This window comes from Sciurus vulgaris (assembly GCF_902686455.1).
Source record: "Sciurus vulgaris genome assembly, chromosome: 6".
Lineage (NCBI taxonomy): Eukaryota > Metazoa > Chordata > Mammalia > Rodentia > Sciuridae > Sciurus > Sciurus vulgaris.
This window is the reverse complement of record NC_136466.1, coordinates 145,812,763-145,840,684: the sequence shown is the minus strand read 5'-3', so window position 1 is coordinate 145,840,684 and position 27,922 is coordinate 145,812,763. Positions and strand designations below refer to the sequence as shown.

General features: G+C 34.2%; 1 long non-coding RNA gene across 2 annotated transcripts in view; it reads right to left on the bottom strand.

The window, feature by feature from the left end:
• Nucleotides 1-27,922, bottom strand: part of LOC306664554 — a 320,843-nt gene that overhangs the window by 46,780 nt on the left and 246,141 nt on the right. For both annotated transcript variants that reach the window (XR_013764738.1, XR_013764739.1), the window contains one exon: nucleotides 26,580-26,728. This is a non-coding gene — a long non-coding RNA (uncharacterized lncRNA). The remainder of the gene's footprint in view (nucleotides 1-26,579; nucleotides 26,729-27,922) is intronic.

Genomic DNA, 27,922 nt, shown 5'->3' with positions numbered 1-27,922 from the left:
CTTGTATTGCAAAAGAGATAGTGCAGAAGCTAAAGGGGAATGGTCAACTCTGCTCATGGAGAAATAATGGTCATTTCTATAGCTTGAGGATTCCTAGATACTGTTCTAATAAGATTATATGTAACTAACATGTGTATCATTAGACTAACACTGAAGAAATAACACAATGAACAGATGAGTATATTCAGTCAGCTCTCCAAAACCTCCACTTCTCTGTATCCAGATGCAAAAGTGAATTTATAGCTTGCAAAATGTTGACCCCAATTGGGAAAATAAAAATATTTGTTTCCCAGAGTCTTTTCTCAAAATTGCAAGCCTTCTCATTTTTGTGTTTTTACCTCTATCTCAGAACCCAGTGAAGTCCATATTTCCAGCAAATAGTTAATGTCCATTCTCACTTCAGAAGGAATCCAATTAAATTGATGCATTTCAAACTTTTTCATACAAGCTAGAATTAAATTTAGGAAATGTATTTTTGTATTCCATTCTCCTTTTTAAAAGTTACTCTTTTTAAAATGCATACTTTAAAGTCATTTCATCAGTATAAAATTTTTAAAATTATACATTAAGTGTTCTCAGTAAAACACAACTTTGTGCTGCCACTCCTCATCTTTAATCCTTCAAACAAATTCAGGATAAAATTGTAGCACTATAGAATTAATTGCTAATGCCTTCTATAAAAAGGCTTTTGATTTTAATGATCCAGATCTGCAAATTCCATTTCATGGTAACTTTTTTGTTTTCAAAATAATTGTCAATAGAATTAAGTCATTCCTAGTTATGAGATATGCAGAAACTAGTAATAGAACATTTACTGGCAGATTTCTAGTATTCTCCAGGTGATACTGATGTGATTATTTGTAGCATAAAGTCTCTTAAGTTACGAATTTCTCTTTCATACTCTCACCTTCATTAAGTCTGTGAAAATTGATCAGTTGGAATAGTTCATATTTTATTTCTCATAAGAAATAAAATGAATAAATAAATGAGTTGGAGGTTGTCCTCACTGCAGACATTTAAAAATCCAATCTTAAAAATAGGAGTTCAGTCTCTGTGATAATACCCAATACATAGCTGTTAATTTAATAAGAGGAACATAAACATTATTTGATCTATATGGCCAAGTGAAGTGTTTGAAAAGCTTAAAAATACATGAACCTTGTTAGAGAAGACCACACACACACACACACACACACTCACACACACACTCAAGCATGAATGAAAATATTAATGAACTGTTCCTTTTTAAATATAGGAATGGTCCATGAGAATCATCTTTGTAATAACAAAAAAAAATCTATTATGTCCTAATAAAAAGATAATAATTAATAAAACTCAATGAAAAGAAAATCTCAACTTTTAGCCATCTTTTTTCCTTCATTAAATAAGTTAATAATAAATTTAATATGTTTTTATAGTAACAAATATTAAATAAACTAAAATATCTATCCAAAAAAAGGTTGCCCTGGCAATACATATGTTCACTGTACATTTTTGTATTTCTCAGGCTGGGATCCTGCCAGTGAGATTAGTGAGATGTCATGGCTGACACAAGTTGACACTGATCAAATTGAAATATTTTTAAAAAGTAAACCTTGTTGGTCACAAAAGCAATGGTAGTGGGAAGGAGGGTTCAGAGTAGCAAAAAGATGTTCTTTTTAATCTTACTCCATACTGTACCAGAGAAAATATGTAGATTCTTGGTATAACAGTTCCCTATGGAACTCTGCTCTGAGGAGATCTGGTTATTTCTTTACCTTTCAGAAACTATTATAATAATATTTTTAATTATTATGAAGGTTTCACTATGATGCACAGGGTACTGCATCAACAATTAAAACAGCATCTTCAAAACAATAATAATAAAACTATGTAAAATGCATAGCAAGAAACAGCACAGAATACTGATCATAGCATCTCTGGCCAAGTAGGACCCTTTCCATGGTGCTCCCTGTATTGGGATATTATATAACTATATTCTGAAGTTCACAACCAGACACAGGTCAGAAAGCATCATTAATTTATAAACAACAAAACGTCTACAGGAACATTATTCTTATATTTGAGAAAACTATCTGGTGTCCAGAAATTTTTTAAAAATTATTTGAATGACAACTAAAATGGAGGAAAAACTGCCAACAATTTCTAATTGATGGAGAATATTGTAGGATTTTATTAATTCTGTGTTCTTTTTCATATTCTGCTGATTGTGGTGATTAGCAAGCTGTTTACTCCATTTATAATTTCATTTCACAATCTGTGAACAAGAAGCAAAATTGTTTCTGACACTGGAAAAATTCCTGTAGGTTGTACACACTACTGATTCTACTTATTTGTAAAATAATTTAAGTAACCCTTTCCAGGAATCCAAGGTATAGCCAGAGACACAACCCTCTGGTTTGAAGTTTATATTTTCTTTGAGATAGTTTAAGAAAAATATTCAGTGATGTTATGGTTTGAATATGAGGTGTCCCCCAAAAGCTCACGTGTGAGACAGTGCAAGAAGGTTCAGAGGAGAAATAATTGGGTTGTAAGGGTCTTAATCCAATCAGTGAATTAATCCCCTGATAGGGATTAACTGAGTGGTAACTGAAGTGCTAGGGGGTGGCTGGAGGAGATTGCAATTGGGGCGCATCTTTGGGGTATATATTTTGTATCTGGAGAGTGGAGACATGCTCTCTCTCTCTCTCTCTCTCTCTCTCTCTCTCTCTCTCTCTCTCTCTCTCTCTCTCTGCCTCTTGATGATGCTTAAGCTATTTCTTTCTGTCACACTCTTCTGCCATAAAATTCTGCCTCACCTGAAGTCCTGAGGAATGGACCCAGCCTTTTACGGACTAAGACCTCTGAAACTATGAGCCCTCAAATAAACTTTTCCTCCTTTAAAATTGTTCTGGTCAGATGTTTTAGTCACAGCAGTAAAAAAGCTGACTAAAACAAGTGATTTCTTCCTTATAGAAATAGCAAGGATATTTTTTCTTCTTTAATTAAGTATACTTTTTATTGAAGACTGTCCTACACACTGTAAGGTAATCCAGGTTTAAAGGGACAGCTTGAGGAAGTTTGAGGAGACAAGCACACCCACACACTTATCACTCTATTGGATAAAGTATATAATTCTGGTGACACAGAAACCTCCTTCCTGACTGCTCCTAGATATGTTATTCCCAGAAAGACAACAAGTAGGCTTCCCTTTTTGGCCTCCCTTTGTACTACCTCGGCGTGAAGATTGCTGTACCCAGTCTTTTATGATTCTCCTTCTGCTCCACATTGTGTTTGTGGAACTCACCCATGATGTCCTGAGCAGTGCTAGTGCCTTCATCTACATTACTGTAGAGCGTCACTTTATGTGAATCTGCAACTATGTATTTGGTTGCATCAAGTTTTAGGCAGCCATCATGTACATCTCTGTACATGTGTCATTTGGTGAACACAGGTTTTCATCTGTATTAGGTGCATGCCTATGGAAGAATTGCTAGATGATACAACTTGTGAATGTTCAGCTTTAGTAAATACCGTCTAACTGTCTTCCAAAGTGGTTGGCTCACTTTACATAATCACCATCTGAATATAAAAGTTTCATTTGCTTGATATTCTTATCAAGAATTTTCATTTTCTGCTTTTTAAATTTTTAACCTGTATTTTAAGTTAATTCAATCTGTTTCATTTTTAATATTATCTCATTTTGGCCTTAATTTGAATTTCTCTGATGACTAATGATGTTGAGCAACTTTGTCCATGTATATGAGACATTAGAATATCTTCTTTTGTGAAGTTCTCACTCAATATGTCTTATTTTCTTAATGATTTAAAGAAGTTATTTGCATAATCCTGATGTGAGTCTTTCTTGGGTATATGTAGTGCCAAGGTAGCCTCATTCTGAGGCTTGTCTTTTCTTTATTATTGGTAACTTTAAATGAATAGAAATAATAAATTTTAGTTTCATAGTTTTGGTAACTATTTAGGAAATATTTATCACCTCCAAAATCATGGGGGCATTGCCCTTTGTCATCTTTTAGAAGATGTATTGATTTACTTTCCACTTAGATTTGCAATCCATTATGACATGATTTATTTTTTCATCATTCAGAGAAAGGCTCAAGATTACTGTTTTCCATGTGTATACCCAGGTGACCCAGAACTATTTCTTGAAAAGAGTATGCTTTCCCAATAATCCTGGAGGGGAACTTCATTACAATTCAAGATTCAAGTGACGGTGTCAGGTCTCTGTATGTTGCTTTATTCATTCCTGTATCCCTGCACTATTTAATTACTAAAGCTTTATAAGTCTAGATATATTCCAAAGTAAGATTCCCACTTTGGGACTGAAGAGTGGTACAACCACTTTAAAAAGCAGTAAGAAGATTCCTCAAAAGACTAAAAATGAAACCACATCTCACCCAGCTCTCCCACTCCTCAGTATTTATCTGAAAGAACTGTAATCAGCACACTGTAGTGACACATGCATACTAATATCTACAACAGTGCAATCACAATTGCCAAGTTGTGGAACCAGCCTATGTGTTGCTCAACAGAATGGGAAAAAGAAATGTGGTCTATACACACAGTGTAGTTTTACTCGGCCAAAAAGAATGAAGTTATGTCATTTGTTGGTAAATTGGATGGAACTGGAGAACATCATGCAAAGTGAAATAAACCAGAGTCGGAAAGTCAAAGGGCCAATCTTTTCTTTCATATACAGAAGCCAGACCAAAATAATGGGGGAAAGGTGTTGGGTCAGGGGGAATCCCATGAAAATAGAAAAGAAGTTAGTAAAACATTAGAAGGGAATTTAGGGGGAAGGAGGAGGGGCAGGAAAAAGAAAAAATAGTGCAACAAAACTGACCAAATTAAACATGCTACAAAGCCTTTCACCTTTATGTATACCTATAATGCACTAATTTAAAAGAACTATGAATAAATAGAAAAAAAGAACGTAGAGCAGAGGAAAAGGAACAGGGGTAGCAAGGAGTGGAGGGAAAGGTGAAGTACTGGGGACTGAATTGCTGCAACTATATTTCATGTGTGTATAATTATGAGTTTCTCTATTCTGTATAATTATAATACACTAATTTAGAAAAATTTCTTCAGTTGGTCACAGTGGATCACACCTGCAATTCCAGCAACCAGGAGGCTAAAGATAGAAGGATCTAAAGTTTGAGGCCAGCCTCAACATCCTAATGAGACCCTGTCTCAAAATAAAAAATAAAGATAAAAGGCCTGGGGATGCCATGCCTGTAATCCCAGCAGCTTGGGAGGCTGTGTCAGGAGGATCATGAATTCAAAGCCAGCCTCAGCAACTTAGCCAGGCCCTTAGCAACTTGCGAAGACCCTGTCTCTAAATAAGATACAAAACAGAGCTGGGAATGTGGCTCAGTGGTTAAGCGCCTCTAGGTTCAATTCCCAGTACCAAAAAAAAAAAAAAAAAAAAAAAAAGAATATAGGGGTGTAGCTCAGTGGCAGAGTGTCCCTGAGTTCAATCCATGGAACCAAAAAAAGAAAAAAAGGGGGAAGAATGGTAAAATGAATCTGACCCCAATTCTATGTACATATGTGAATATGCCACAGTGAATCTCACCTTTATACCTTTATGTGTTCATAAGGCACCAATCTTTTAAAAAAGCTATGAATAAATAGAAGAAAGATCAGTAGAGAAGGAAAGGGGAGAAATTAGGGATTGAATTGGGAAAAAATATATTGCATGCTCATGTAACTATGTCAAAATGAACCCTAATATCAGGTATAACTAAAATGAACTAAAAAAATGAAGATGGAAAAAATAAATATCAAATAAAACAATTTCCAAGACCTAAATAATAATAATAATAATAATAATAATAAAAGAGAGATTATAGAGTCAAGCAAATAAATCAGGGAGAGGGAAGGAGGGAAAGAAATCAGGGAGAGGGAAGGAGGGAAAGAAAGAACCTGAGGAATGCAATTGATCAATTCATATTATGTGCAAGTATGACTATGGCATAATAAATACAGCTATCATGTATAATTATAACGGACCAAGAAAAATTCATAATGGATTTAAAAAGGAAAAATAACTAGCTGTCCCGTATGGTGGAACTGTTACTGTTAATCCTCTCCCTCTCATATGCTCCTGGGCCTTTTCCACATGTTCTGTAACTCTGCCTGTGAATCCAGGTCTCCTCTGGTTTTCACAGTTGTTTATAATAACTAATAGGTGTTCAATGCAGATTTTTGAATAGTACCTTATAAATTATTCCCTTTCTAAAGACTCCTAATATTTGACTTCCTGATTATGATTTCTAAATGTGTCTATCTATTCTTTTAAAATCTTCTGCCAACTATTTCCTTTGTTGTGCAAAAGCTTTTTTCATTTTCTGTAATCCCATTTATCTATTTTGCTTCTCTTCCCTGTACTTTTGGATCGTCTATAAACAAACAAACAAACAAACAACAACTTTGCCTATTCTGCTGTCTTAAAGCAGCCCCCCATGTATTCTGGTAGCCAAAGCTTACATTTAAATCTCGAATGTAATTTCAGTTGATTTTTGCAACTGGTGAGACAGGGGTCTAGTTTCATTCTGAATGCAGATATTTAATATTCTCAGCACCATTTATTGAATACACTGCCTTTTCCCCAGTGTGTGTTCTTGGTGCCTTGACTGAAAATCAATTTCCTCTGTATAAGCATGGGTGTAATTCTAGGCTGTCTTTTCTGTTTCATTGGTCACCAATACCATTTGGTTTTGAGTACTACAGCTTTGCAGTATATTTTAAAGTATATTTGATTACTTCAGTTTGGAGTCAGATAGCTATCTCCTACTTTCCCATTTTTGCTAAAGAAAGCCTTGACTATTCAGGACTTTTTGTAGTTGCACATAAATTTTAGTGTTGTTTTTCATACTTCTTTGAAGAATTCCTTTGGTATTTTCATAAGAATAGCAAGCTTTTGTGTAATAAAATAAACAAGCAACAGAGTGAAGAGACAACTCAAAATATTTTAAAAAATTTATAAACATCTGACAAACAGTTGATATGCAAATCTCATGCTTTGATGTCCCTCAAGTTACAGTTTTGCCAGTGCTGATTAATGCCATCAAAATAATAATTAAGGAACAGTAACTGTTATTATGCTTTATTTCTACAGTAAAAGCATCAACATTCCCTATAGTCTACATGATAAACTAATTAATTTGATGAAAAAATAGCTATTGAGGGTTTTCTATTTGCCAAGATAGTGTTCAAATCTCATGGAGTGGAATTCAAATCCCTTGAATTTGTCTATAGCTGAGATTTGCAACAAAATCTCAGAATTTTGACCTTCTGAGATCTTACACCACTGCTCATGACTTTTCATGTCTCTTGTGCTTTCCCACTTTCCAAATTTTGCACATTAAGATTGCCCTTTAATTCATAATCTAATTTTAAAGATATAATCATATTTCTCCTCAATTTCACAAACCATTCCCAATATGATTAATTTATTTTCTATTGTATTCAATTGTCTCTTAATTGCTGGCTGCCTTCCAATACATTTAATTTTATTGTATTGGTTTTTATGGTGGAAACCAGAAATATATAATGAAAAGAATAAGGGCATTAGAACTGGTCATATTTGAGTTCAAATTATCAGTGAGCTATAGATTAGTCATGTGATCTTTTCTAAATTTATCTCTGAGAGGATTTCCTATCTTTAAAGTAAAATTGGCAGTAAATAATTTCTAGATGCTTAGAATTTTATGTGATAGCCTTGGTTCTTATTTACTGAGATTCCCCTACAAACTTATGTACTTTATATTCATGTTTATCAACTAGTTTGCAAACTCTTTGAGCAAAGAGTTTTATTATGTGTACCTTTATAAAGAGTAAAATCATAGAAAATATTTTTCTGTAATAATTGATTTTTATTTCATTTTCCTATTAATGTACTTTTAGAGAAACAATAAAACACAATTAATTTGAGAGGAAGACAATATCTCATCACTGAATAGTATCCTAAATTTTATATGTGTGTATGCATGTATTTTTTAATATGTTTAAATACACATATTAATACTTATATGAATATATATATATTTACCTGCATACTCATCTGCATATTTATGTGCATACATACATATATATACTCAAATGTTTGTGTATACATGTGTATATGATCATGTATTTGCACACACATGTACTCAAAAAGGTAAGAAAATGGTTGCTTTCAGTTGTAATAATTCCAGACAAAACAGTTCTTCTGGAAATGCATTTGGAGGTAATAATGCACTTTCTTGGAGAGCAAAATTATAAGGCAGAATTCAAGACTTCCATTTGAAGAGATCTAAAAATGTGTATTTTGAACTGATCATGCTCAATTATATTAAAGGAAGATCAATAAGTCAGTAAAATATACAAAAATCTTTCCAAGACTACAGTAATTGGAAAAGCATTTCTCTAAAGATTTTCTTTTAAAGAACATTTAGGGAGAATTTTAAACTCAATCTTACATTGCGTTATTGATCAACTTGATGAAATGAGAAACTCCCATTTTTTTTCATATTTTCTTATATTAAAATCCAAGCACATAGTTCTGTGGCATTGCCCTTCACTTGTCTTCCCAGTTGGAATGCATGGCTCATCTCTCAAGGGAATGTTTTTGCTATTTATTATTGATTTTATAGCTCAGAAATGCAAGTGGGCAGTGAATGGCTGGATTTCAGATTAGGAAATAACCACTTAGAAGAAGAAACCAGCTGGACACTTGTGATAAATTGCTATTTTCTGTCTGAGTTTTATACCTAGTTATAGGTAGTTTAAAAAATTAAGCTCCATATGGACAAAATGCTACTGAGGGGACTACAACATAACCTGTGTGTGGTTACAGATGCTTCTCTCATTCTTTGGGGACACATTGTAGGAGAAACGTGATAATCAGGGATTTAGGAATAATGAAAGATTTGGCTTTCATCTGTTTTTCGTGGATTTACCAGAGCTGAGATAAAGAAAACAAACATACACAAATGTTAGCTGCGATAGTATTAAAGCAGACTAAACAAATGCTTCCTGCATGAGCACATGCACACACACACACACACACACACAAACACACACACACCCCTCATACCTCCATTAGCAGCAGCACTATTATTTCCAGTGTAGAAACAGTTTCAGTACTTTTCAGTAATACAGAAATAAATTATCTGTTATAAAAGAAGAGAATCTTGGGGACTTACCCAATTGTTTTCCTTGATGGTTTTTAGTTGTATTAGTTACCTCAGGCTGCTATGACAAAATGCATTTGCACGGCATAAACAACAAGTATTTTTCACAGGCCTGAAGGCTGGAAAGTTCAAGATCAAGGTGCTGACATATCTAGTGTCTGGTAAATGTGCTATACCAGATTTGCAGGAATTACTATTCTTGATTTGTCTTGTCTTCTCATCACATCCTCACAGGGAAAGAGGTGAGAGAGAGAGCATGCATGCACATGAGTGAGCACACACAAACATGTCTTCCCTTAAAGAACACTAATCCCATTCATAGGCCTCCATTCTCCTGACCTAATCTTCTCCCCTCCATGTCTCTCCAATTGCCAAATGGTGCCTTGCATTGGCTGAATCTGGTCAGAAGCTAGATAACAATCCCTGCAATTCTTCTTTCCGGGGACAAAGGAGTGGCTACTGTAGGCAAACAGCACAGAACCTGGCAGAAATGTATATCAATTTTATTTTTTAACTTGTCAAACTTCAAACTACTCAAAATGCAATAGGTTATCTTGATATTTCAGATGCATAGAGAGAATTTCATTGCCAAACTACAAAAATAGAAGTAAAAAAAAAAAAAAATAGAACTCAAAGAAAACTGTACCACTGAAAATTTTAGATACTTTTCATGTAGTTGCCAATAAAAAAGTCAATTTTTATTATATTTTATTGGTCAAAGATAATAACCACACTAAATTATTTGGACAAATGTAACAATTGTACACTTTATGTATACTCCTCAATCTTAGTATTTATGTGATAATCTTTTCCTAAAATTAACATCATTAAATATGGGGAAATGTAGTGGGTTTTTTTAATGCATTTTTGTGCTATTTTATATTTTATGAATTAAACATTAGTATACTTAATTTGGGAAAAAATGTCAACTCTATTAACCTGTTCTTCAAGATCTTATTATCATTTATCCAGAAAATAAATGACTAATCATGCCAAGGGCAGGTCATAGACTTAACTTTTCTAAATTCTTCATATATGTATGACTAACTATAAGTTTAAGAGGTCAAACTACAATGCAATTTTTAAAAATAAGTATAAAAGGTATTTTTGGTGATACATTTTAATTAAAAAATCACATGTGAACTTATGGGTATATGATCAATTAAAAATAAGCTTGTGGCATTTTTCTTAATTTATTTCCTTTATTCTCTCATGTTTTGCCAAAGTCCCATATTTTGGGGAAATTCTTTCCTTGCAAATGGTCTGATAAACATCAAGAAGAACATTTTTAGTAGAAACTAGAATTTTTAGATACTTTTGGCTCAGTTATCCTCATTACATAACAAAATTTTGCCTTCATTATATGATGGTACAAAAATTCATGAACAATGACAGCTCTTAACTACATCAAAGGTTACCACAATTTAGTATCTTTGAAAAACCCTCATTTCCTTTCATACTGCTGGGTTAACTTGGAGATGCTGAATCCCTGACTCACCTTGGAATAAAACTAAAAGAAAGTAAAATGTGGTAGACAGCAAAGGTAAACTAAATAAAATCAAGAAGCATAAACTTTTCCAAAAATGACGAAACAACAAGGAAAGAACCCAGGTACTGCCTTTGAACGTGACTCTTAACTGGACTTTTTGGTAAACATACTAGTAAAATTATACAGGAGAGCCCTGGTCTATGAAATTCTTTTAGCAGGGTACATGAGATTTTTCTAGATTACTTAAAGAACAAAAACAAAAACAAAAAAACCCCAGAAATTTATGAGTTTGGGGGAGAATGATTGGTCTGGCCATGTTGGAGAGAAAGAAGATTTTGAAGCTATTGGTAGATTCAGATTTCTCTAATTAAAGAAGCATTTGCCTTTGTCTTGCAATTGGCCATGGGTTTAATAAACCAATTTGACTCTTTGTGTTATCCTCAAAAGTACTAAAATCTCTTCATTAATTAATCAACATAAGTTTGGGAGATTAGAAAAGATTTAACTTAAAAAAACTGTCAGAAATTAAAACTGCCTGCCACACAATTCAATAAAGCATTATCCAGCTCCCTATAAATGACGTCCACTACTGCTTAGTGAAATTCATCTCCAGGGTATTTTGGGATTTGGGAAAAACAAGTACCCTGCACTATTTATGATGTAGAAATGGGGAAATTCTAGCATGATTTTTCACCTGTCTATTCATTGTTTCTTCCTTTTTCTTCTCCTCTGTTAGGTAAATCTGCTCTGGATCATTGGTCAAACTAAGGCTCACATGTGCAAAATCTATTTTTAATTTATTCTAATTGACAGAAGTAGTACATAATTTCTGATTTAAAGTTTTTCATTTCCTTTCTATTATATTCCTGCATATAAAAACCTTATATCCCAGAATTAATATTGTCTGTAACTAGAAATAATTTTTAAAAGTCAGTCTTGTCATGTATGGGTTTATTTTACTGAAGATAATGTAAATATTTGATTTAATTATGTAAGTGACAACTTTCTGCTAAAATGATCAAAAATTAAAAAGCAAAAATGTGTTAGTTTCCTTTAAAAAATATATTGTCTTTTGGGTATAAACTGAAGAGTGGAATAACTGGGTCAAAAGGTGGGTCCATTCCAAGTTTTCTGAGGAACCTCCATACCGCTTTCCAGAGTGGTTGCACCAATTTGCAACTCCACCAGCAAGGTGAAAGTGTGCCTTTTCACCCAAATCCACGCCAACATCTATTATTGTTTGTGTTCTTGATATAAGCATTCTAATTGGAGTAAGATGAAATCTTAGAGTTGTTTTAATTTGCATTTCTCTAATTACTATAGATGTTTTACACTTTTTTCATATATTTATTAATCACCTGTATGTCTTCTATAAAGTGTCTGTCCAGTTCCTAGGAACATTTATTGATTGGGTTCTTTGTATTTTTGGTGTAAAGTTTTGTAAGTTCTTTATAAATTGGGAAATTAGTGCTCTATCTGAAGTGACTTAAAACTAGCATACTAATTTTACTAATAGTACTAATTAATAGTAACGCAGCCACATCAATGTTTATAGTAGCTCAATTAACAATAGCTGTATTGTGGAACCAACCTAGATGCCCTTCAACAGATGAATGGATAAAGAAACTGTGGTACATATACACAATGGAATCTTATTCAGCCATAAAGAAGAATAATATTATGGCATTTGCAGATAAATGGATGAATTGGAGAATATCATACTAATGAAATAAGTCAATCCCAAAAAACCAAAAGGCTGAATGTTTTCCCTGATAAGTGGATGATGATATATAATCGGGGTGGGAGGGTGGGGGTGAGAGAAGAATGGAGGAACTTTAGATTATAAAGAGTGAAATGAGAGGGGGTGGGATATGAAAAATGGTGGACTGAGACAGACATCATTACCTTATGTACATGTTTGATTACATGAATGCTATGAATCTATATCGTGCACAACCATAGAAATGAAAAGATGTATCCCATTTGTGTACAACAAATCAAAATGCAGTCTGTAAAATTAAAAAAAATTAAAAATATATATTGTCAAAACTACCATACTACCAAAAGCAATATACAGACTCATTGCAATCTCCATCAAAATACCAATGACATTCTTCACAGAATAAGAAAAAAATAGTTCTTAAATTAATATGAAGAATAAGGGATTGAATAGCCAAAGCAATACTGAGCAATAAGAGTGATGGAAGAGGCATCACAATTCCTGATTTACTACAAAGCATAGTAGCAAAAATAGCATGGTATTGGCATCAAAATACAGATGAAGACCAGTGGAAAGAATAGAGGCCACAGAGACAACCCCATGTACTTAGAGCCATCTGATACTTGACAAAGGTGCCAAAATGTATGTTGGAGAAAAGATAGTTTTCTAAACAAAGGATGCTGGGAAAAATGGATGCCCAATCTATTAGAGTACTATCTATTACCCTGTACAAGTCAAATCAATATAGATCAAAGGCTTGGGAATTAGACTAGAAACGTTACACCTGTTGTGGCACATGCCTGTAATCCCAGAGGCTTGAGAGGCAGAGGCAGGAATATCATGAGTTCACAGCCAGTCTCAGCAATTTAGCACCCTAAACAACTCAGTAAGACCCTGTCTCTAAGAAAAATACAAAAAGGGATTGGGATGTGGCTTAGTGGTTAAGTATCCCTGGGTTCAGTCTCCAGACAAAGAAAGAAACTATGGAAGAAAGAAAGAAAGAAAGAAAGAGAGAGAGAGAGAGAGAGAGAGAGAAGAGGAATGTCCCATTGTTCTGGCATTGGCACTGACCCTCAGTAAGAACCCTAAAGCTCAAGAAATAAAACCAAGAATCAACAAATGGGATGTAATCAAAAAGATAATGCACAGCAAAGGAAGCAAATAGAAGAATGAGGAGAAAACCTACAGAACAGAAGATCTTTTCCAGATGTTTCTCTGATAGGGGATTAATATTCAGAATATATATAAAGGACTTTAAAAACTTAACATCAATCAAGCAATACAAAAATAAATAAGCCAATCAATAAATCAGCAAAAGAAATAAGCAGATATTTCTCAAAGAAGAAATGCAGGAAAGTGTTCAACATCTTTAGTAATTAGGGAAAGGCAAATAAAAACTACATTAAGGTTACATCTCACTCAGGTCATAATGCAAATTATTAAGAACATAAATAATATTCTAAAGAGGATATGGGAAAAAGGCACACTTTTACATTATTGGTGGAACTGCAGACTCGTACAACCATTCTACAAAGCATTATGGAGATTCTGGAAAAAGTCAGAAAGGGAACCACCATACGACCCAGATATCCCATTCCTCAGTGTTTATCCCAAAGAACTAAAATCAGCATATTACAGCTATACGGTTACCTCAATGTTTATAGCAGCACAATTCCCAATAGCCAAATCATGAAATCAACCCAGATGCCCATCAATAGTTGAATGGATTAAGAAATGTGGTATATGTATGTGATGGAGTTTACTCAACCATAGAAGAATGAAATTATGGCATTTGCTGGTAAATGAATGGAACAGAAGAGCATCGTGCTAAGTGAAGTAAGTTAGTCTCAGAAAAATCAAGGGTCAAATGTTTTCTCTCATATGTGGAAGATACAGGAGAATAAAGGAAAGAAGGAGGAGAGGATAGGATATCATATAGATAAAAGGAAGATCAGTGGAATAGAAGAAGGAGATCAAAATGGAGGAAGGAGGGATGGGAAAGGGGAGGAAATATAGACTTAATTTAACTAAATTACCTTAGATATATATAAAGATACCACAGAGAATTTCACCTTAAAGTAGAAAGAACCAATAAAAATAAATAATAAATAAATAAATATATAAACAATTGAGAGGAAGGCCAGTAGAGTAGAGCAAGGAGAATAGGGGGAAGGGAAGAGGAGAGGAAAAAGAGGGGGAAATTTGGTACTGAAATCAAATTCCATGCATGTATTATTTTGTCTAAATTAATCCAACTCTATATATAATTATAATAATCTGATAAAAATTAAAATTCAATAAATATATTGTGGCCACTTCAACTAACACTATTTTGATTAATCTTTCAACATTTTAAACCCTTGTTAAAAACATTATTCCCAGTTCTCTGATTATCAAATGATATTTGGATTTCCCATTTCTGTTTATTTTTCATAAACTGAAAACAATTATGAGATGTGAGATTACTCTGGACACTTTCTTCCAAAAGGGAAATTTGAGACTTTTCCAAGTAAACATGAGTATTTAAAAAGCATTTTTAAGGTGAACAACTCAAGAGTTTCCATTTTGCAGGAGGACCCATGCCAGGTCTAGTAATTACCTATTAAAGGAGAAAAGCTCCAAGTATGTAGATCCCACATGACCCAGATTTCTAATTCCAGTTTTTCATATCCCTTTATAAGAGGGATGGAGTGACTACATGTGACTAGTTCAGGACTCAGAGAGTGAAATCGATCAGATTATTTTCATACATACAGGAAGTGTGCATTGACCATACAGGCCCACTGTTCTATCATCATGACCCTCTACCTTGTACCCGCCAAGTCCCTGGTAGTCACTATTTGACCTTTTTTAGTTTTCACATAGCAGAGTGAACATGTGATACTTGTCTTTCCATATATGTATTATTTTGCTTAATATAATATCCTACAGTTCCATCCTTTTATTTCCATAAATAGCAGAATTTAATTCTTTATGACTGAATAATACTTCATTGCATATATGCATTACATATACTTAATCCATTCATCTGTTGACAGGAACCCAGTTAGATTCCATATTTTAGCTATTGTAAATAGTGTCACAATTAACACGGGCATGCAGATATCTCTTTTATAAGGTGACTTAATTTCCCTCGAATGTATACCTAGACATAGTATCACATGGTGTTTAATATGTAGATTTTTGAGAAACCTCCATACTGTTTTCTGTAATGGCTGTACTAATTTACATTATCACCAATTGTTTAAGAGTTCATTTTACTTAATGTCTTCACCAGCATTTGTTATTATTAATTTTTTTTATAATAGTCATTCTAACTGGAGTGAGATGATATCTCAAAGTAGTTTTGATTTGCATTTTTCTCATGGTTGAAGATATTTAATATTTTTAATGTATTTATTAGAAATTTTGATTCTTTTAAAATCTTTTTAAATAATTTTTCACTTTCTAATTAGATTGCTTATTTTTTGTTGTAAAGGTTTTGAAGTTCTTCATATATTCTGGATATTATTCCTCTGTAAAATGAACAGCTGGCAAATATTTTCTTCCCTATGGTAGGTTGTCTCTTCATTCTGTTGATTGTTCGTTTTGCTGTGCAGAAAATTTTAGTTTGATGTAATTTCATTTGCTGATTTTTGCTTAGGGGTTCTGTAATTTGGGGGCTCTGTCCAGAAAATGATAGCCTGTGCTGGTATCTTCAAGCATTTCTCCTAATCTTTCCTCCAGTAGTTTCAGAGTTTGGGGTCTTACATTGAGGTCTTTGATCCATTATGAAATGGTTTCTGTGCAGGGTGTGCAACAGGAGTCTAGTTTCAATCTTTTGTATTTGGATATCCAGTTTTCTTGGCAACCTTGTTGAAAACATGCATTTTATGGTTTTTTGTTTTTGTTTTGTTTTAAGTTCTGTGAAAAACGTAACTGGTTTTTTTGATAGCTATTATATTGAATCTATAAAAAGCTTTGAGAAGTACAGTTTAACAATATTATTTCTTCCAATCCATACACATGGGAGATTTTTCTACCATTTAGTGTTTTCTTCAATTTCTTTCCTCAGTGTTTTGCAATTTCTGTTGTAGAGGTCTCTCACATCCTTAGTTTATTTTATTCCTAGGTATTTTATTTGTTTATTTAGAACCACCTTGAATGGATTGTTTTTATGATTTCTTTCTCAGCAAATTCTTTATTTACAGAAAAACTACTTATTTTTTGTATGTTAATTTTATTTCTTGATTTTTTTTCTAAACTTGTTTATCAATTCTCATAGTCTTTTGGTTGAATCTGTAGATTTTTGTATGTATAGAATCATATCTGCAAACATGGATAATTTGACATCCTCTTTTCCTACTATTTGTCTTTCCAGTAGTTCTGGCTAATATTGATGTTATTATATTGAATAAGAGTGGTGAGAGTGAACCTTGTTGACTTGCTCCTAATCTTACAGGGAATATTTTCAGTTTTTTCCCATTCCATATTATGTTGGTTATACGTTGTTAGGTGCAGTCTTTATTATGTTGATGTTTATCCTTCTTTACCTATTTTTCTTAGGACTTTTATGGTAAAGGGATGTTGGAAACAAAAGCATTTATTTTTAGATGATCATACAATTTTTATCCTCCATTCTATTTAGGTGATATATTACTTTTATTGATTAGTGTATATTGAACCATCCTTGCAACCATGGAATAAAACCCATGGTACCTGATCTTTTGGATGAACTGTTGAATTTTGCATTGCTTGTGTTTTGTGAAGATTTTTGCACCTATGTACATCAGGAATGTTGGTCTATAGGGTTGCTTTTGTTGTTATACGTTTCTTTGACAGATTTTGGTAAAGGGGTAATGCTGGACTCAAAGAATTAGTTTGGCAGGGTTCCATCCCTTTTAATTCTATGCAATAGTTTGAGGAGCATTGGTGTTTGTTCTCCTTTTAAAAAATTGATAAAATTCAGTAATGAACCCACTCAGAAAATATTGAAGCCAGAAGAGAAGTCTTATCTTATGAAAGCACACTTTATTACTGATTCATTCTCGTTAGTTGTTATTGTTCTATTCCGATTTTATACCTTCTGGGTTCAGTTTTGATAAGTCATGTTTGTTCAGAAATTGGTCCATTTCTTCTAGATTTTCCAAGTTGGTGACATACAGTTTTCCAAATAACCTCTATTGATGCTTTAGATTTCTGTGGTATGAGTTGTAATGTCTTTTGAATCTCTAATTTTATTTGTGTCTTCTTTCTATTTTAGTTAGCATGGCTAAAGATTTATAAATTTTCTTTTCATTTCAAAGAATAACTTTTTTCACTGTTCTTTTGCATTTTTAGACTCTGTTTCACTTAGAAATAGAACTTTATTCTTTCTTTCCATCTACTTTTGGTCCATATTACTTGTTATATCTTTACTGTTTCTCTTCTACAAATTTTAGATTTGACTTGTTCTTGTTTTTCTAAGTTCTTGAAATATCTTGTTTTTGCTCAAGTCTATTTTTTGATGTAAGAAATCACTGCTATAAATTTCCTTCTTAGTACTGCATTTGCTGCATCCCACAGGTTTTGGCATGTTTTATTTCCACTTTCATTTCTTTGAAGAACTTTTAAAATTTCCCTTCTGATTTCCTCAATGATCCACTGTTCCTTCTAAAGTATGTTAAGTCTTCATGTGTTTGTACAATTTCTGAAGTTTCTCTTGTTATTGATATCTAGTTTCATTCTCTTATGGTCAGAAAAAGATACTGGAAGTAATTTCATTTTTTAAATTCAGTAAGCCTTGTTTTGTTGCCTAATATATGCTCTATTCTAGAGAAAGTTCCATGTGCTAATGAAAAGAATATGTATTCTGCAGCTGATAGATGAAGTGTTCTGCAGGGTTTCTGCTGATATATCTATTATTCTAATAGATATAATATGAATTGGTGCCTTTCACTTGCAAATTTTAAAATTCTTTGTATTATAATTTTCAGTTTGACTGTGATATGTCATAGTGAAAATATTTTCTGGTCATGCTATTTGGGTTACTGTAAGCATCTGAATATGGGTGTTTAGATCTTTCCCAAGATAAGAGAAATGTTCTGTTATTCTGTTATGGTTTCACTGCATTGGCTTCTTATGCCTTTGACCTTTATTTCCTCCCTTTACATATGCCAATGATGCGAAAGATGGATCATTTAATGGTGTTTCAAAAATCTTGAGTGCTGTCTTTCTTCTTTCTCTTTTTTACCCCTCTTTCTCTGTCTGAATATCACATTTCAAAATGCCGTCTTCAAGCTCTGATATTTTTTCTTTTGTTTGATCTAGTCTATTTTTGAGATTTCTAAATGATTTTTTTGACTTGCGTGCTCCTCATTTCTAAGATTTCTGTTTTGATTATTTTCAACATCTCTCATTCACATCTGCATTCTCTTCCTAATTTCATTAATTGTATGTATTCTATTGGATCTCATTTAGTTTTTGAAAAATCATTCTTTTAGTCAGGCATGTTGTTACACACCTGTAATCCCATCTACTCAAGCGGGTTGAGGCAAGAGGATCACAAGTCAAAACCTACCTAGGCAACATAGCAAGACATTGTCTCAAATTAAAAAAAAAAAATCTTAAGGGCTGGTCATGCAACTCAGTGGTAAAGTGCCCCTGAGTTCAATTCCCAGTACTTAAAAAAATTATTCTTGTAATCTCTCTGTGGCTTCTTTGGTTATAATTAAGATATTTGAGCACAATCCATACCATATTGGAATTGGAAAGGCCCACCGTTTCTACAGATCAAGCAAGAGTGGGGATAATCTAATTGTTCATGCAGTGTGGTGTTGACAGCAAAGTAAGTGGAGTGAACACTGTGTAGCTACCCCTATAATGAGAATGGTAGCTTCTACAGATTATGGAGGTTTCCTCAGGCACTGTTGATCTGGTTCTGTTACTCTGGCATGGGGTACACAAATAATGGTGAGGAGGGGACAGCACACTTGTCCTCTGACTGGACATTATTGTGGACCCTGGTTATTCATAGGAAGAGGCAAGGCCAAGAATCATGTCACTCCCTCTGTGGCATTTGAATCCAGTTTGTTCAGCAGTGAGTGGTCAGACAAAGTGCAGGAGCAGCCAATAGTGGGACCTTGTAGGGGTACTGATTTTTGTGCTCTCCACTGCCACAGTGAGCATGGCCACCCCCCTTGTCACATACACCAGAAGACAGAACAATAGCTGAGGCTTTTGTCTCTCTAATTCTTTCAGTGGTAGTGCCCACCAGGGATTGAGCAGGAGTGCTCAGTGGAGTGAATGAGTAGAATGAGTAGAATGTGTCTGGCACCAAGCAAAGTTTCTCTCTGGACCTTCTAAGGCTATGTGACCCAGAGATAGGGTGAGAGTTGGTGTGGTAATAGCCGAAGCCATGGCATTGCTCAAGCCCACCGCTTTGGGTGGGGCACAAACAGAATCATAGAGTCCTTTCCCCCCTTGTTATTGACAGGTATCTATATGCAGCACTGGGAGAAGGGGTGGTGGGAACCATATAAGTGAATGTCTCCCGTACTGGCACTGGGATGTAAACGTGTGATTGACCACACCCCTGATCTTGGAGGGCAGGTTCCCCCAAATGCCAGGTCTTAAGGATGGTGACTTCCATTTCTCTCTGTATTGGAACACGTGTTCCCTACAGTGCACCTCTTTGAGCTGGCTTGTGTCACAGTCACTCTACCCAGACGTATTAGGTTCACTAGGCAGCTACCCACTAAACCCGTGCAGTGAAATGATTTCCGTTCCAAGAGATGGGACCATGGAGGAGTTTTTGATTTCTATAGCAATTCAAATAAAGGCAATAGGTCCCTGCTTAAAATGACTTCTACTTATACTATCCAGAGAATTTGCTGGAAGATGATGTGAATTTCTTTTCCCAAGCCAGGCTACTGTGCAGATTTCATCTAGTTAGGATTTCAAGTCTGTAAGGGGTGAAAATTTCCAAGAGCTAAGATTACCAGTATTCTTGATGGTAGAATTTGTTGAGACTTTCTCTTTGGCCCTTACCCCTTCAGAAAGAAGGTTCTTCTTCCCCCATCTGTTGAGCTAGGATGGCAGGTGATAAAATATTTTATTTCTCTTACTGTGCTGTTGTCTGTTGATCTTACAAGGTTTCCACTTTTTCTCCTATAATTTTCAGTCATCTGCCTTGATCAGTCACCTCAATAGGCATCTATTCATGTATTTCTTTTGTTCTTCTTTGTGGAGGAGAAGGCAAGTTCTGGGTCCTCTATTCACCTATCTTGCTTCTCTGAATGGAGTCTTGACCATACGTGTCCCATTTGCATCAATGTTGAAGAACCCTATAATATGGTCCTTCCAGGTTATATTCTGTAGAGGCCATGAGAATCACTTTGGAAACCTTTGAAAGATGTCTTCTTCCAGAAGAAAGAGAAGCAAAACCAGGACTAGCTCAGCAGGTCTTCACTATCTCAAAGTGCTACATTCTCTCAAAGGGACAGGAAAAAGACCCAGTTTGTCCCTGGCAGCTCTTCTTTATCTCAGGGTTGCATTCCCAACTCATTCTATAGTTACTCTAATAATCACATGTAGGAAGACAGAGTGGGAGAAGAACTGGGTCAGTCTAAGGCCACCTGAAGAACAGTCCTACAGATTGCACTAAATATAACATAGAATATACTGCAGTCCAACAAAACAGGCATGACATGGCTGTGAAGGTGGATATTATAGCTTGAGTCTTAAATGCCCAAAAATGTCCCCTGTGTTAATGACTTACTCCCCAGAGTGGCACTCTTAGGAGGTGGTAGAAACTTTAAAAGCCAGGCCTTGTGGATAGTCTTAGGTCATTGCAGACATTAACCCAATTAAGTTAGGAGGACTCCAGCTCCTTCCTCTTTCTCTATTTGATGTCCCAAGCACAAGGTAAGTAGCTTTGCTCTACCACACCCATATACCTACCATGATGTGTTGCTTTGCTCCTGGCTGAAAAGCAATGGGGTCAACAGATCATGGACTGAACCCTCTAAAACTGAACCTAAATAGATGTCTTCCTTTGTAGGCTGATTATCTAAGGTATTTGTTATAGTGATGGAAAGCTAATACCGTGGTCACATAGCAGAAACATGACAATCTAGAACCTACTTTGGAGAGCAGAAATATGCTAATCAGAAGGCAGAAATGGGAAGTTTTGCATATTTAGTTACATATATACTTCATAGATACGGTAAGAAGTAAACAGAGGTCGGTAAGTAAGTAACTGCTAAAAGACTACTGAGGATAGTTTATGATGATTTAGCTGGGCAAAGGTAAAGAATTTGAGAACACAGTGAACTAGTGGCTTGAGAAACAAAGCTAAGAAACCACTTCCTGGCTGTATATTTGAACTCAAGGCTTTCATATTATTTTACTCATCTGTTAGTAGCTATTGATAACTGAATTCAGGATCAGTAAATTCAATTTCACCTTCCTGAAGGAAAGAAAGATATCTCTGTATGAGAATTTTTAACCTAGTTTAAGTTTACAATTATCAAATTTACAAGGAGTGCACAAGTATACAATTTTTCATATCCTTATGTGCTGTAGAATTTTACTAACAAAGCACGACTCTGAAAAAGTGACCATAAAATATTATCCTTAATACTGCATAATGTAACTTCTTTGGTCACTCATATTGGTACTTTCAAATCAAGGGAAACAGGAATTTGAAGAGGTAATTATTTAATCTTACTTTCAATCATATAAAATATTCTTCATTAGAGAGTCAGTGATTTCGTGTACTGACAAAACATAATTTACTAATGTTCTAAACCTTTTGTGCAAGACATTATTGGTAAAATAACATGCCACATTATTTTTGCTCCATAATAGAGGGATCCTAGTATAATTAAAGGGATATCATGGCATCTTTACTAAAGAAAATTGAACCAATTATTAATTAATAGAAATGGCAACTAATCTTCAAACTTCTCTGTACTTCCCCTTGGCCCAACAGCATTACATTAACAGAATTAGAAACACACAATTAGACTTTTCCAATTAAATGAAGCTAAAGCACTATGAGCTATGAATAATATAGTAACATTTTGAGGTCACTGTCAGTACACATAAAAATCAAACAGTGACTCATTTTTTTTTCAAGACAATTTAAAAGATAGTGATCATAAGATTGTAGAGTAGAGATACTAAAAGAGATATGAGAAAGATAAAAATATAGACTTCAAATTAATACTTTTAGAAAGCTCATAACACTGATAGGAAAAAATATTGCAGCATTTTACCTCGTGGAAGAATAGTTTCTCTCTGAAACATGTTGCCAAATGGAAAATAGGAACCCATCAAAAACTGTATAGGAAGCAATGTTTACGAATTAATTTGTCTTATAAATAATCATTACAAACTCCCAGGCAGGTAGAAAGTTTAGGAAGAACAGATACAGTCCAACCACACAGAATTCTGGGTAACATGAATAACACAGTCAAGAGGCCTCAGTTCAGTGAGAAAAAGCCATGGAAGGTGATACCTACTGAGGATCTAACCTGCATATCTGGAAAGATGAGTGATACTGAGCACTTTCTAATGAAACTGTTCCTTGTTTGTATGTCTTCTCTTAAGAGATATTTGTTCAGGTCTTTGGCAATTTATTAAATGAATTATTTGAATTTTTCTCTTACTATTAATTGTATTTCTTATATATTTTGGACATCAACCAATTATCCAATGTATAGTCTGGAATTATTTTTTCCATAGGCTTTGTCTTGATTCTGTTGGTCACTGTGCAGAAGCTTTTTAGATTAAAGCAAATTCATTTGTTTATTTTTAATTTTGTTGGCTGTGCTTTTTGGTTCATAGACAATAGTCATTGCCCAGACCAATGTCATGAAGCTGTTTCCCCATGCTTTATTTTGGTAGACATACATTTTCTTTTGGTTAAATTTGACTCTTCAATCCAATTTGAGTTGGTTTAGGCACATGGTGTGAGATAGGATCTGGCTTTATTCTTCATGTGGGATCTAACTGTGGGTCTCTAGTTTTCCCAGTAGCATTCACTGAGGATGGTATCCTTTCCCTTCAGGACATTCTTGGCACCTTTATCAAAAATCAATCAATCATAACCATAAGGGTTTATTTTTAATTTTCTCTACTGTTTTCTCACAGTGTGTCTGTTTTTACACCAGTATTACATTAATTTGATTAAAATAGCTTTTGTTTTGAACACAGGGAATGTGACATCTCAAGCTTTAGTTTTTATTCATTTCATTTGGGAATTTTGCCCCATGTTATCTTGGCTATTTAAGATCTTTCTTGGTTCTATAACTATCACTTGACACTTATTAGAATATCTGTTATTGAAAAAATTGAAGAAAACAGGTGTTGGTGAAGATGCAAAGAAAGGAGAACCTGTGGACACAGTTGATGGGAAAGCATATTAGTATAGCCACTATGGAAAACTTCACAAAGTTTCCTAACAATAAAAATAGAACTGCCATGAAAATTGGTGGAATGAGACAGACATCATCACCCTGTGTACATGTGTGATTACACGAATGGTATGAATCTACATCGTGTACAACCATAGAAACGAAATGATGCACCCATTTGTGTACAGTGAATCAAAATGTGGTCTGTAAAAAATGAAAAATAAATAAATAAAAAAGAATATACCTTAAGAAAAAAGAACTGCCGTACAATCCAATAATCCTACTTCTGGATACATATGCAGAGGAATGGAAATCAATGTATCATAGGGATCGTTGCACTCCTGTGTTCGTTGTACTATTGTTTATGATGCCAAGAAGCAGAATCAACCTAAATATCCATCAATAAATGAATAGATAGGGAAAATATACTCCATAAACACAAAGGAATACTACTTAGCCTTTAAAAACAGAAGGAAATTTTGTTATTTGCAACAAAGTGGATGATGCTGGATGACATTACGCTATATAAAATAAGCCAGGCACAGGAAGACAGATACCACATGATATTACATGTGGAATCTTAAAAAGCCCAAGTCATGGAAGCAGAGAGTAGAATGATGATTGTCTGAGGCTGGGAAAGGGGAAAAGAGAGTGGTTATTAGTTGAAGGGCATAGAATTTCAGTTAGACATTAGGAAAACATTTGAGATCTATTGCAGAAGAGGGCAACTATAGTCAAAAATAATGTACACTTCAACATAAGTAAGAGAGTAAATTTCAAATATCTGGCCACAAAAGTAAAAATAAGATGATGGAAATGTTACTTGGCTTGATTTAATCATTCTACTTTGTATGTGTGTGTGTGTGTGTGTGTGTGTGTGTGTGTGTATCAAAACAGTGTTTTTTACCCCAATAGGTATAAAATTGTGATTTCTTTTCAATTAAAAGAATACTAATTTTTAAAAAGGAAATGTAATTTAAGAAATAGCTAGAAAAGGAAGTGGAGGATTCCATGGGAAACACAGACTGGGAAACCAGACCTCCCACTTGGGACGATGAAGGCTGGCTTCAAAGAGTGTTTTGAAGTTGAGAACTGGACAATGAGTCAACCTTGGGAAGACACAGTGTGGGTAGTGGGGTTAGGGAAGAGGGTTTTCCCGCCAAAGGAGTCATTATATGTAAAAGGTCAGGAGATCAGAAAGGCAAGAGAAAAGGATTTGTTTGAAGACATAAAGGAGATTCAGTAGCTAGAACCTAACCACATCTTTAACTTTTCCCAAGTGATACTAGAAATAACTATGGGTTTTCACACAGAGAACCAATATGGTGAGATTTCCAAAGTGAAAAGATACTTGGGCAGAGATATGACCAAGTAGAAAGACATGGTTAGGAGGTTTTCTCACTAAGGTAGATAGAAAGTGATGAAAGCCCAACGGGACAGTCTCAACAGAGAGAAGAGAAATTACTTAATACAAAAGATTTTTGAAAACCATTTTGAAGTTTATTTGATATGGCAAGTTAATGGAAAGGAATAGTAGGAAAAAAAAATATGTCCAATCTGCTCAAGCAACCCAGTGGTGTCTGGTGCTTTTTGGTTAGCAAAGGGGTCCTGGGAAAGCAGGAGTTACATTATCCTCCAAAAAATACAAAGAAGAAAAGCAACCAAGTTAATGGTTTCAATTTTGAATTGTCAGAAGAGAATTGAATAATTTTTAAAAGTCACATCGTTGTGCTCACTTGGTGTTTTATTTTGTGCAATGGCATCTTTAACATTATTCTCTTATTTACTTTATGTATATATGTATGTATACATACATATATATAAGTGAACTGGGTAATTAAAGGTTAAGAAAAGAAAATATAGGTAATTTGACTAATATGAAAGGTGAACAAAGGAGAGTTGCAGTGTAGATTGTAAATTTATCTATTAGTTAGCATGATGCAACTCTTATAAAAATCCTGCAAAGAAAAACTCAAGAAGGACTTGAAACTTAAGTTTAAACACCTTTCAACATATTAGAAATTTTAAAACCATCTGTTTCACATACTATGAAATACATTTCAGAATCACGTATACTTAAGAATGTTTATTTTTTGAGATACTAGGTGACCAAACAAGACAAAACAAAATTGAAAATAGTAATGCTCTGTTAAAATGAGGACATACATCCAGTGAGACATAATTCTCCCCCTCAGGAACCTAATGAAAAATGTTTTCCTATATTAAAGTAGGCTACACATATTTCTCAAAAATAAATCATGTCAAGCATAGTGTTTTTCTTTGATCTTTTAGGTAGGAAAATGTAGTATATGTTATGTGGAAATTAGTCTGGCTTTGAACATTCATACTTGGCCAGCAAAGATTGGCAAATGAGAAGACTGATAGCTTTCTGGCATACCAAGAATGTCAAAGAAGAAATTACAACATTAGAAAAGAGTCTCTATTGAATATTAAAAAATGGAAAACTTCAAAAGAAAGGATTATTTCTTTTTGTCATGATGACAAAAATAAAATCCTATGAGTGAATTTAATAATGTAGGCTTGCTTCTTACAACTAATTCCAAACTTTATTTTTGTTTAAAGCAAATGTAACAAAAATTAAATGGTAATTAAATGCTGTCAATTATTCAACACATCTTAAGTACCCACAGTGAACCAGGCAAGGCTCTGAAGATGCAGAGGAAAGCTATTATCCCTATCCTCATGAAACACAAGAGTTTAGCAAGGAATTGACAAGTAAATAAGTAATTGCAACTTGTGATTAAGGAACAACAGAGCCCTATGGAAGTATGTGAAAAAAAAAATAACTTATGTACTGTAAAATCTTCTCAGAGTAAGGAAGGTTTAACTGAGACCTGCAAGGTGAGTAGAAGCTGATCAATGAAGAGAGAAAAAGTGTTCCAGGCAGAGGAAGCAGTGCATAACAAGTGCCCAACAAAAAACTGTACACATTTCAAGTTGAAATCTGGAAGAGGAGGAGAACAATGACAAGAGATGTGATTGATATGAAAACATTGTCAATCCTTTTCTGAATTTGTATTTATAGATGGTTCTTACACAGAAATTACTACTTTGCATACAATCACATGATCTACCTATTATATCATATAGTTCACTGTATACATTATCACAACTTTGAAACTACTTCGAAGTATCTTTCCATATCATTGTTAACATATGACTAATTTTGATTCCAAACCTATACATTTATCAGTTGGTCAGACTGAGTTAATAAGATAAAGTGATAGTCTTTCCATAATTTATTAGCCATTGAGAGCATTTCCAGCTTTGGTGCCTTATCTTTCTCATTGCTTTGGCTTTGTAGATTTCTTTTTCCCAAAATAAAAGGCTTTCCATAAAAGTCTCTTAACAACTTTCATCAAACTCCTTGAGACAGCATCTCTCTTCTTTAGTATCATTCACATATTCTGGTACCTATCACTTGGTAAATAAAAGGGAAAAAAAGATAAAGATGGAAAGAAGAAAGGAAGGCAGGAGAGAGGGAGGAAGGTGGCAAAGTTATTTTAGCCAAAATGCAATAACAATAGCATCAACCACTCTCAGTAACTTAATTCAAGAACACTGTACTTGTTTGACAAGAGTGTATTTGTTTATTTGTCTGAAAACAAAACTAGAAGGAATCAATTACTGCTATTGAATCAATGACTCAGTAATACCAGAACCAGCATCAGGATGGTTTTCATGTCTTTTTCCCTCATGGTAAAAGACGAGGTAGACAAAGCCTGCAGGCCTGGGTATTTTGACTCTTGCCATGGCAGGAAAGAAAGTGGAAAGGACAATAGCAGTCTCACCTTTCCTTTTCAACAAATAACAGATATCTTTGCAGAGCCCGACATTAGTATCTTTTAGGCCAGAAATGTGTTACATGGAAATGCTTATCTATAAGGGAAGCTGGGAAAATAATTATAGCTTTTCTAGGTACTATTTCAGTGTTAGCCAAGTGAACCATGAATATCAGTAATGAATGTGGGACCTACTACTAATTTTTAATACAATAATGAAAGAATCCTAAATTTGATAAATGAATGAACATTTGAACTTACAAGAAATGGATACCTGTAACTCAAGTATTTACTCCACTCCCTTGTTGGAATAGCTTTATCCTCCTTGAGCTTCAGTAGTTTTGGGGGGAGACAGA